The 10,828-nt window shown below is 37.2% G+C and overlaps 1 protein-coding gene across 1 annotated transcript in view; it reads right to left on the reverse strand.

The window, feature by feature from the left end:
* Positions 1–10,828, reverse strand: part of CACNA1S (calcium voltage-gated channel subunit alpha1 S) — a 62,563-nt gene that overhangs the window by 50,947 nt on the left and 788 nt on the right.

Raw genomic sequence — 10,828 nt, forward strand, 5'->3', positions numbered from 1 at the left:
GAGCGACAGGGGGAGTATTTTTTAACCATGTCAGAGATGTAAGTGGGACAATAACTGTGTAGGGATTTGAAGGCAAAGCACAGGAGCTTAAATTTGATTCTAAGGTGAAATGGAAGCCAATGGAGAGAACTACAAAGAGATGCAGCGGAAGAGGAGCGGTGGGAAGGATGGATGAGTCTGGCTGCAGCATTCATGATAGAATGTAGAGGAGAGAGTCGGGTTAGTGGAATACCAGCGAGAAGGATGTTACAGTAGTCCAGACGAGAGATGATAAGAGCGTGTACAAGGAGTTTGGTGGTCATGAAACAAATGAATTTGGAGGATTTAGAAATGAGGACTTTAAAACGTTAAAAGACCTCATGCAACCATGGGAGGAAGGTAACGTGGAGGATGAGACTTTACTCATAATTGATAACTCTGGGGAAGTTAAGGAAAATGTATCACAATCAATATTCAATGTTAAAAGTAAATCATTACAATATCCAGATCTAAGAAAAAATTCCTCAATATTTACCTTTGTACAATCAGTGACAGAAGCAATCAAAAAAGGAAAACTAACTAGTATGGATGAAATCATATCTTGTAAACATCAAGAAGCTGTTACCTCCTTGCAAAATAATACTCAAATTGTCATCAAGCCCACAGATAAAGGGGGAAATGTGGTGGTCCAAAATAATGTGTGAAAATATCCTAATGTGTCAAAATATCCTAACAAAAATTGGTACGGGGTTATCTCTGGGATTGAAGTGAAAGATTTTTATCAAGAATACTATTCTTTAATTGCAGAAGCCAAAAACGACAAGATAATTGATAATAAAGTTTATAATGCATTAAATAATAAACATCCTGTAATGGCGACATTTTACACACTACCAAAGGTGCACAAATGCTTAATAAACCCACCAGGCTGTCCTATTGTGTCAGGAATTGGCAGTATATCATCTGAAGCCAGCCCCTTGGTTGATGAATTTCTGAGACCATTTGTGTTGGACTACCTTCCTTCCTCGAAGACATACTGAACGTGCTTAAAAGTGATTGAAGACATGAGTATACCAGATGGAGCTATGCTCATAACTATAGATGTGGAAACCTTGTACTCTAGTATTCCACATGACTTAGGTATAGCTGTCAATAGAGGATTTCTGTCTGCAACGAGTACAAATCTCCAAGGAGAAAACGAGTTTGTTATTTCTCTTCTAAAATATATCTTAACCTGCATTATCTTTCTATTTGATGGCCAAACCTACCTTCAGGTACAGGGTGTAGCAATGGGGACACAATGTGCACTCACGTATGCAAACCTGTACCTGGTAGGTTGGGAAAATGAGATGCTATCGGACGAATCATTGTCTATGTACGTGCGCCACATCTTAATGTGGCGCAGATACATAGATGATGTCCTAGTAATTTGGAATGGATCACAACAACTATTTGAGGAGTTTGTCCAGAGATTGCAAAAAAACTTGTACAACCTTAAGTTTACTTGCCAAAAGAGTACCTCTAGAAATTGGTATAGATTCCAAAAGGGTTCTTACCTCCAATCTATATAGAAAACCCACAGCCAGGAACACGATCTTGGAGGCAAGTAGTGCACACCCTGCACCATTGAAAAAAAGTATACCCTATTCCCAATATCTGCGACTAAAAAGGAACTGTTCTAACCCAATTGACTTTGAAATGGCAGTGGGCGAACTTAGAGAGACTGCTAAATAGGGGATATAGTAAAACTATCCTAAAAAAGCATTTAATAAAGCAAAAATTCAGAAGCACTCTGATTTGATATTTAGACAAAAACCACCATCTCATAAGAAACCAGAAACAACCAGAACTGTTCAAGGTTTTCTTTACACAATCATATATTTAAAAGGATTTGTAAGCAGTTCTGGCCAATATTACAAGCTAATCCTAAAATAAAGAAACATATAGGAAAAGCCCTGATTTGGTCTTTAGGAAATCTACCTCTATAAATGAATGATTAGTCCATAGCCACTTTAGCTATCGTGGAGAGTAAGGAACCATACAATCAGATATAGGTATGAAAGGATGTGGTTCCTGTGGTCAATGTAGATGGATCCATTCACAAAAGGACTCATTTGAGTTGCCCATCAAAATAAGACCAAAATTTAAACAAGTAGTGTCTTGTAAACTGTGGGGGTTATTTATGTAGCTTTTTGTGGATGGGGCCGATATTATATTGGTAAAACTAAAAGACAATTTAATAAACGCCATTATGAGCACGTATATAATGTCAAAAGTGGCAGAATTACAACTCCTCCAAGCCATCATATAGGTGTTTATCATAATTTTGATGAGGACTCTATGGGATTTTCAGTGCTTGAATGTGTCTCCTTTATTTTTAGGGGAGGGGACATTGATAGGTTGCTCCTCCGAAAAGAAGCTCGATGGATCTTTGAATTAGGAGCCACAGAACCTCCAGGACTTAATGAAATGTTGAGCTACAAATCTTTCCTTTAATGACAATAGGTGGAGAATACGTTTGAGTTACTATATCCTTTGTCCTTCAAATGCCAAACCCCTCTCTATCTAATGAATCAAGATGGGGAAATATAAGATCTGTACTCTATTAGAACATGTTAAGTGTAACATTGTATATACAAGTAAAACTGTATGTAATTATATTTGTAGTATTGTATCATTTTTTCTCATTATATTGCAATTAGGATTGTAATCAATTAAGCAACTATGGTATGAAATATTATGCTACCTGTGAAATGCTTTAGAACCAAATATAATGGTATTTGTAGAATAACAGGTTTTTGTGTCAAACATTGCTTCTTTATCACACTAAGTCCCGTGCAAAGCGGTCGGACCAAAATCAGATCTATGTACAACAACAGGTAGCACTTTTATTAGGGCTGGTGTTGATGGACAGACATCCTTATACGAATGTTCTGCCCTATTGCAATGATGAAAGGATAGTGATGCCTTCTTCAGGGGAAGCTACCCATGTCCCCTAGCCAGGGACCAAAATTGCGCTTCTGTTGTTGACGTACAGGTGTTAGATGCGGTAGTTTGTCCCTCCCAATATGGGAATGATTTCCTGTGACTGCTGACTCACATGGTGTTATTTACCTACATGAGCAGCGACTGTGGGAAGTCTCCCCACCAGATGTGGGAGTGACTTCAGTCCTCCACGACGAACACCGCCGGATATATTGGTAAATATAAACAGGTGAAGTAATACACCTGCAGACCCCCACAACACACTCTTCCCCTGGGATGGCCCATGTCACTGTTGAGGGCAGGTGGGTCTGCTTTCTCCGAAGGGCCGGGGGCTACACACTGTTTGCCTCCTTTCTTTTTGGGAAAACCATATTTCTGAGGACCTTTTATGGGTATGAGAGGGCGCACACAGGATCACTGCCCCATTTTTTTTTTTTATCCAGGAAGGTCCATTCCTGGTCCTGGTTTTAATATTAGGGGACCCCACAACATTTTTTTCCTGGTTCAAAAAGACAAAAAATTGAAATCAAAATGTGACAAAGTTAGCTATCCTAGGTGTTTAAATATTGGGATTTAGTGGAATGTTACATTGTTTTGGACGAAACGAAAATAATAAATTACTCTTCTATCCTTCAGATTTACTTTCTTTCAGATCCCATTCATCAAAAGGGAACTTTAATGGCTAATAGTGAATTGTGACTTGTCAGCAGGTGGCATTTAGTCTATTGTATTATATTAGAAGCACCAATAGAACAAAAGTTGATTGATGGTTTACCTTAACAATGCAATGGTTTTAAACTGTGTACTGTGTTATTGTAGGACCCCGAATGAACTCTGTGTTTCCACTTTTGTCAATGGTGTCTATAAAGCTTTAACCACACCTGGGCATGTCCTGCCCACTTTACCACACCCACTGTCCCTTTTTGGCACTTTGAACACACATTGAAATTTTAGGACATTAAAGGAGGATTTATAAAATATAACAAATTTCTTTATAGATGTGTGCCTTAAAGTGTAGCATACTTAATCAAATGCAATTTCTTGAGAAAAAAACACACACAAGTTCTTTGCTCAATGAAGCAAAGCGAGCTCCATGATTAAAGCAAAGGGTTGGTGGTCAACTTAATTTTTTAGTCTCAATAAACAAAAGTGCCCTTCTCTAAATGTTTGATGGGTCTCCCATGATTTTAGACAAAACTCAAACGGATTTATTATGGTTGGTTTTGATACCAATGGCTTTCTGCTTGTTATTCTTTTGTTATAATTTTCCTTTAGTTGTGTGTATGGATGAAGTGTGTAGAGCTGTATGTGTGGATCTTTCAGCTTCTACTATGTTTGCTTTGGGGTGGAGTGACATCATGCAAATTATTAATATATAGATTTAGTGATCTTCACTCATATTTATATATATATTATATATATATGCTCCACACCTGTAGACTCCCCACAACACGGGTAAAATAGGGGAAGGACCATATTCCCCAGGTAAGGGAACTATAACATATATAATGCTCCTGTGAATTAGGTTTACATAACATGTATAGTCTTTGGCACTGATAGTTATGGTAGCAGCACGGCAGGATTGGCATCATGGTTGCAATAGTTACATAGTACACATTCTTTTTATTTTTTTAATAAATTATTCAACTTTGGTTCTAGTACTGGTCTTTTATACACATGAACTGAACAGGACAATTAATAAATCCTAATAAAGGAAAAATAATGCATTCAAGAATACGATACCAAAAAAACAAAGCTCTGTACTCCTACTTATTCTAAACATTCCATTCTAAACATGCTCTATGTTTAGACTAACAACTCTGTGTAAAGATAGACCTGATGTGCACAGAATGCTGCCCCCACCTTCCCATTAACAGACCTAATATAAAAAAACATTATGTAAACAAGAAAAACAAACTTTTTGTTTTCCCCTTTTTCCATTTTTCAACATTTTACCACCACCACAGAGATGAAGGTAAAATGCACAACCTTCTCTCTCAAGAGGCTTGCATGCTGTTCCTCCTGGGTGAGCCTGAGATAGGCAACGTGTCATTCGGACATTCATCAAATGTTAATGAACCGGTGCGCAGTAAATCAGTAAGATCTCTGCTCAGTTGTTCATATTTGGAGGCCCTGTTTAAGGACACCTCACCTGATGTCGCGCATATGCAGTGACTGCCCATCAGGGAGCAAAAAGAAAGAAAAGGGAAGGCTGGGACATAACAGGGAGCCCCAGAAAGAATATACATTTAGGACAATGCAGGATTTGCTGAGTGCAGTAATTAAATTTATCCAAGTCTTTCAGCAAGAAAAACTAAGTGAAAAAAAATTCATGCAAATTTAGCTTTAAATAGTGATTTTCATATTTGCCCATAGTTAAGGGTTAAACGATAATTTTACATTTTTAGATCCTAATGAAGTTTTATTACAACATAATATTTGAAAGCCAAAATGAGATACTGAGATATTTTTGATGAATGTCAGCCTTACTTGGCATTCTATAAAGTTATGTAAGCTCCTCCCCATGTACTTAAATTGCCACTTTTGACTTTACTACACATAATTAGCTCGCACAGAGGAGCTTGTAATTCAAGCTGCAGCAAATCAGTTAAAATCACAACCACATTTACTGTGGCCAGGACTATAGCTTCTTGTTTTCAGGAATTATGCTACAGAATTCCACACCCTCCCATAAGCCTTGATCTGCTTGGATAGCAAGGACCAGGTGAATAAGTCACTCAGTCTTAAAAAGGTTATGTAATACACATGTTGTATTCAATCATTTGTTTGACAAACTGTGGTCTATAGGCTTGGTTGTATTGTTATATGCACCAGTCATGACTTCTACATCAAAGTTTTACTGTACATGTCATACTAATCATTAAAGTGTTTTTTTTTCAGTTTCTGATTGCTAAATAGTGTTTACCTATCTTTAGTGATGTCAATACATATTGAAGTCCATACTAATTAAAAACTAATGCTCAAAAGTTTGACTGCTTATCTGTATTAATAGTAGAAAATGATGTGATTAATGTAATTAAAAAGTTTTCTCTTTTAAAAACATTTTTTGTCTTGAGGTGTGTGGAAGCCTGTTACTTGTGGCACAGATGTTAAGGTGAATTCTATGGGTGCATTGTGGCATATCTGTTTTGTTTAAACTGTAAGTCAGTGGTCCCCAATCTTTTGGAGCTCACGGACCACTAAATACACAGACTCCAGACCCAGAATGCCCTGGGAGCCGTGTGTTACTGAAAGGGGAAGAAACTTCCTCCCAAAGTGATATCATGAGTTCACAACCAGCCCACCACCCTGAGCCCACGATCTGTACAGGAGACATAGTCCGCGGCTCTGGCCGGTGTGCCCCCCCCCAAGCGGGGTCCTTCTCCTGACTCCACTTAGGGGTGCACCGGACACAGCCACGGCCCACCTGTCGAACGGCTGCTGCCCACTAGTGGGCCACGGACTGGGGGGTTGGGGGATCCCTGCTGTAAGAAGTCTTGAATTCTGTTGAACTATGCCTCTTTTAGTACTGCCAAAATTCAACACACTGTACACAATGCCTCTTTCCATAGTGTGCGAAAAAACGTAGAAATAAAAACTACATCTCATAAAGAAAAACAAACACTTTAGCCAGTATCTTTGTTGAAAAGGTGGTATATATATAAATATATATATATTTGTGCTTTTCCTTAGCATTAAACAGCTCTTTACAGTAACTAGAGCTGAAAGTTCAGAGTTCAAACATCTATTCATACTTCAGCCTAGTTTACCACCTGCTACCCTGAGTTGGTTTATGAGCTAAGCCAGTGGTAATGGTAGGTCTTGGTAGCAGTATGTGGGGGCTGGGGGGATCTCTGACCACACCCTTTTTCCTGGGGTGTATTTAGGTCAGGATGAGTCAGTGGCAAGCGTGACCAGAGAGTAGATTGAGTTCACCCTGTGCAGAAACAGGCTGTGAGTGGGGACCCGAAAATGTCTTAAATAGCCAGGAAACTAAGCTTTTGTATTTATGTCACTGATAAAATATTTTAGAAAAACTATTTTTCTAGTTTTTATTGACATTTACAAAGTTTAAAGTCTCCTAGGTGGTTATATAGCATTCATGTGTTCTATTTCTCCTCATGGTTTGCTTTTTTGTTTCTAGCATTACCCATGCTTATAATAGTATTAATAAGGAGTCCATTGCAGTCCATTGAAGGACTCATGAAGGGAAGGGGGGGTTCAAAACGGGGAACTGTGTGGATTTATTTTCACAAAAAATGATGCAGCAAAAGATAAAAATGGGACACAAGTTATACATCTATCTATGGCATTGACATAATCCTAAAGTTTACCCTACAGTAATCTTAACCTACAGTAACCTTACAAATCTGTAAAGAAAACAAGGTATGATCTGTATCAGGCAAGAATTGCAAAGGCACTAACATCTATAACAGCACCAGCTGACAAAATAGTGAACAAAACCAGCAAACAAAAATAATGTGTGTGGGCTTTTTGGTTACCCAATAATAAATCCAACCTAACTACTTGCTAACAGCTGCACAACATAGCTGAAGCGTAACAATTAAACTGCAAGGAACGTTTTGGCACAGTGTGTGCTGCTTCCCCCCACCTCTCACATTATAAACTCTTCTGGGCAGGGTCCTCTGGTTCTCCAGTGTCACTTTCTGTATCTGTCATTTGCAACCCCTGTTTATTGTACAACGCACGCAGCATGTTAGTGCTATATAAATACCGTTTCATAATAATATTAATCCACCACTGTAATATGATGGATCTATGATAGATCTGGTCCCCACACCAACAGAATTTCAGTTTATCCACTGTTCGCCTTTCTACTACTGTCTTCTATTATATGTCTTTAAGGACAATATGAAATACAGAACATTTTTTAAAAAGGCTGGTAAAGTAGTAGGATGGACTGAAACTATAGGGTATGTGTCTTAAAGGGTAACAACAATTTTGTAGAATAGCACACTAAATAAATAAGAATATGGTATGTAATTTTCCACAAAAAACAGGATATTGCCATTGTCTGTCTAATTTAATTTAAATAATCAAAATGAATACATAATTTATTGTATAGATAAATAAACATGGATTGCTGTTTTTTGGTTTACATTATGCCAAGAGGGAAAAATGTAATTAGGACTAGATTTTATCAATGTGCACCTTTACTGCCAGTGAGACAATTTCATATGTTTCATAAAAATCTTCTGGGGATTGTCCCATATTATTAGTTTTTTAAATCTCCTACATCTGTACAACATAAAGGAAGAAAATGTTAGGTAAATAACCTTCTAGTAGACGACACATAAAGCTTTCCCAAAGACATAGGAACTAGTTATGAAACATGTTTGGATAGATGACGCCTACAGGAAAGGGGTACTGAAGTCAGCTGCAGAAGCCAGTAGTTCAAGTTTGTGAATCTACAGTGGTGTTTGGAGGTTTGTTTATTGAAAAAAATATCCAATACCATACCTGTGTGTGTTAATTATAAGTGAATCGTTAAGTATATCATAAAATTTGAAGGTGTACTCAGTCTGGTGTTTTCAATCAATGGTATGACAATCAGGTGGAGTGGGAGACATTTAGGGGTTGCATAGCATGGCTGGAACAAAGTAGGTGTTTGTTTACCTTGGAAAAAGAGTTATTGATGCTGATCAAGCTGGAAAAGGTTACAAGGCCTTCACTAAAAAGTTTAGACTCCATCAATAAACATTCAGATTGATAAATGGAAGACTATTGTTACCCTACCCAGAAATGTTCGAATATCAAAGATAAGTCCAACTCCAAGGTAATAATAGTTTGAGGTTAAAGTAAGGTGTAATAGTCCAAGAGGTTTCATAGAAACCCAAAGTAACTTCTAAGCAACTGAAGGCCTGTCTCACATTGGTGAAGTTTGGTGGATGATGGTGGAGTCCATCATCGGGAGAATGTTGAACAGCAATGGTGTTTGGCAGGTTAGCAAGGAGAAAACCACTGCTCCCCCAAAAAATATTGCTGACCCTGATAAAAATATAGAAACTTTAAAATGGTTCACAAACTTTCAAGCACCACTGTATACTTAATAACAGACTTAAAATATAACATTTGACTGACCCTGATTAATTTACCGGATATGGAATTTTTAAAAAAAAAAAAAAAAAAGATACTACTACTGTTTTGTAGATAAGGCACCTTTTTCTAATTTACCTTCAACCTGCTGAAGTTCTACTATACTTCCTTTAGCAAGAACCATTAAAGCAATATTCAATGACCTAAGGAGACACTAGTACACATTCTAGATTTTCACAGAAAACTATTACAAATGGGCCAAACAGCATAGAGCTCCGCTGACAACCATAGCATTTCACTAACACATACAAACCAGCAAAGCAAACTAAAAAACTTGAATTCATCAGCAACAAACCAGTGTATTGCTTATTGTTGTATAGTAAGGGAAAGTTGAAGAAGAAGAAAAGAAAACTTTTTAAAAATACCAAGGACTTTGTAGGCATACAAATAACTTACTGAGAAAAAAGCATGCTTTAAAAAACAAAAAAAAACAAAAACAAATCTAAACATCTTTTATTCAATCCATATACAAAAAAGAGAAGAAAAGACATCAGCAAAAGACAATGGTGCATATTAAAAAATATCAATCATTTTGTAGTTTCAATTTCTTACATAAGTCCTGAAAACAGGCTCAAAGCGCTTGGCAGACCATATTGTCTGCTTCTTCATGGGGCAAAATAGAGCATATCAGACCTTTGTCACAAACAACTGACATTAATAAAATTCAATAAAATACCAATCACCCCATCCATATTTGACCCATAGCTAAGGACAGTAGAGATACAGCGCTTGACATGGAGCAGATGGGGAGAAGTTGGTCCAACTACAGCATTAGTGAAGTGTTCTAATTAGTGTTACATTTAAGGTTAAACACACTTATTTTTAATTTGACAATCGTGAAGCTTAATTGCAACTTCATCAAAAGTTAGCTGCATATATCATGTGTCTGCACAGGTCCACTCCACAAACATTTATAGCCTACATAAACAGCAAGAAAAAGGCAGGGGTCTTATCTCTTCCCTTATTAAAAAAAACGGCTATACATACAGCAAACTTTAAATGTGCAAGAAGATTGCAGATTCTGATTTGCAGAAGATCCTACTCGTTTGGGCCCAGTCTTTTGCTGCCATAGCTACACATGGGCCTACCCTCAGTACCAGGTTAATTCCTAAAGCAAAACCCAGGCATTCAGGCATTTTATATTGAACACAGCATGTAATGTGTATCAGAATATCAGAACAATGACACATCTCAATTAAATAAGGTCTGGCCAAACCCAACATTAAAATATACTGCACTGAGCAATAGTGATTGTGCACTGAACCTTGCAAATATCATTGAACCTTGCAAGAGGGATGTGAACTATAAGCCAAATAAAGGGCTACGTTGCTTCTGTGAAAACAGTACGTATAGCGGCATGCACCTGAACTCAAGGGTTTGTGAGTGCCATGGTTACCATGTGATTTATTTGCCTAATGCCGACCACACAGAAACAATACCAAAAACATTGCATAAGTAGTCAAAAACAACAGACATAGAACATTTCATTAGATGCTTTAATATATTGCAAATGTATATTAAACATTGAAAAAGCATACAATTAAAAAAAAAAACTTTAAAGATAATGTTCATAGCAACAGTGCACTCTATACATACTTGGTGTTATTCCACCTGTTAGTTTAACATATGGTAAGACCCTTAAACATATTAGGGATATCATACAAAGTTCATATACCCAGTACATTCTAAATTGGTGTATTCAATATTTGCAAACCAAAGTTAAACAGAAATTGTTTTTTTTTTTTTT

The sequence above is a fragment of the Pyxicephalus adspersus genome, chromosome 1 (assembly GCF_032062135.1).
Source record: "Pyxicephalus adspersus chromosome 1, UCB_Pads_2.0, whole genome shotgun sequence".
Classification (NCBI taxonomy): domain Eukaryota; kingdom Metazoa; phylum Chordata; class Amphibia; order Anura; family Pyxicephalidae; genus Pyxicephalus; species Pyxicephalus adspersus.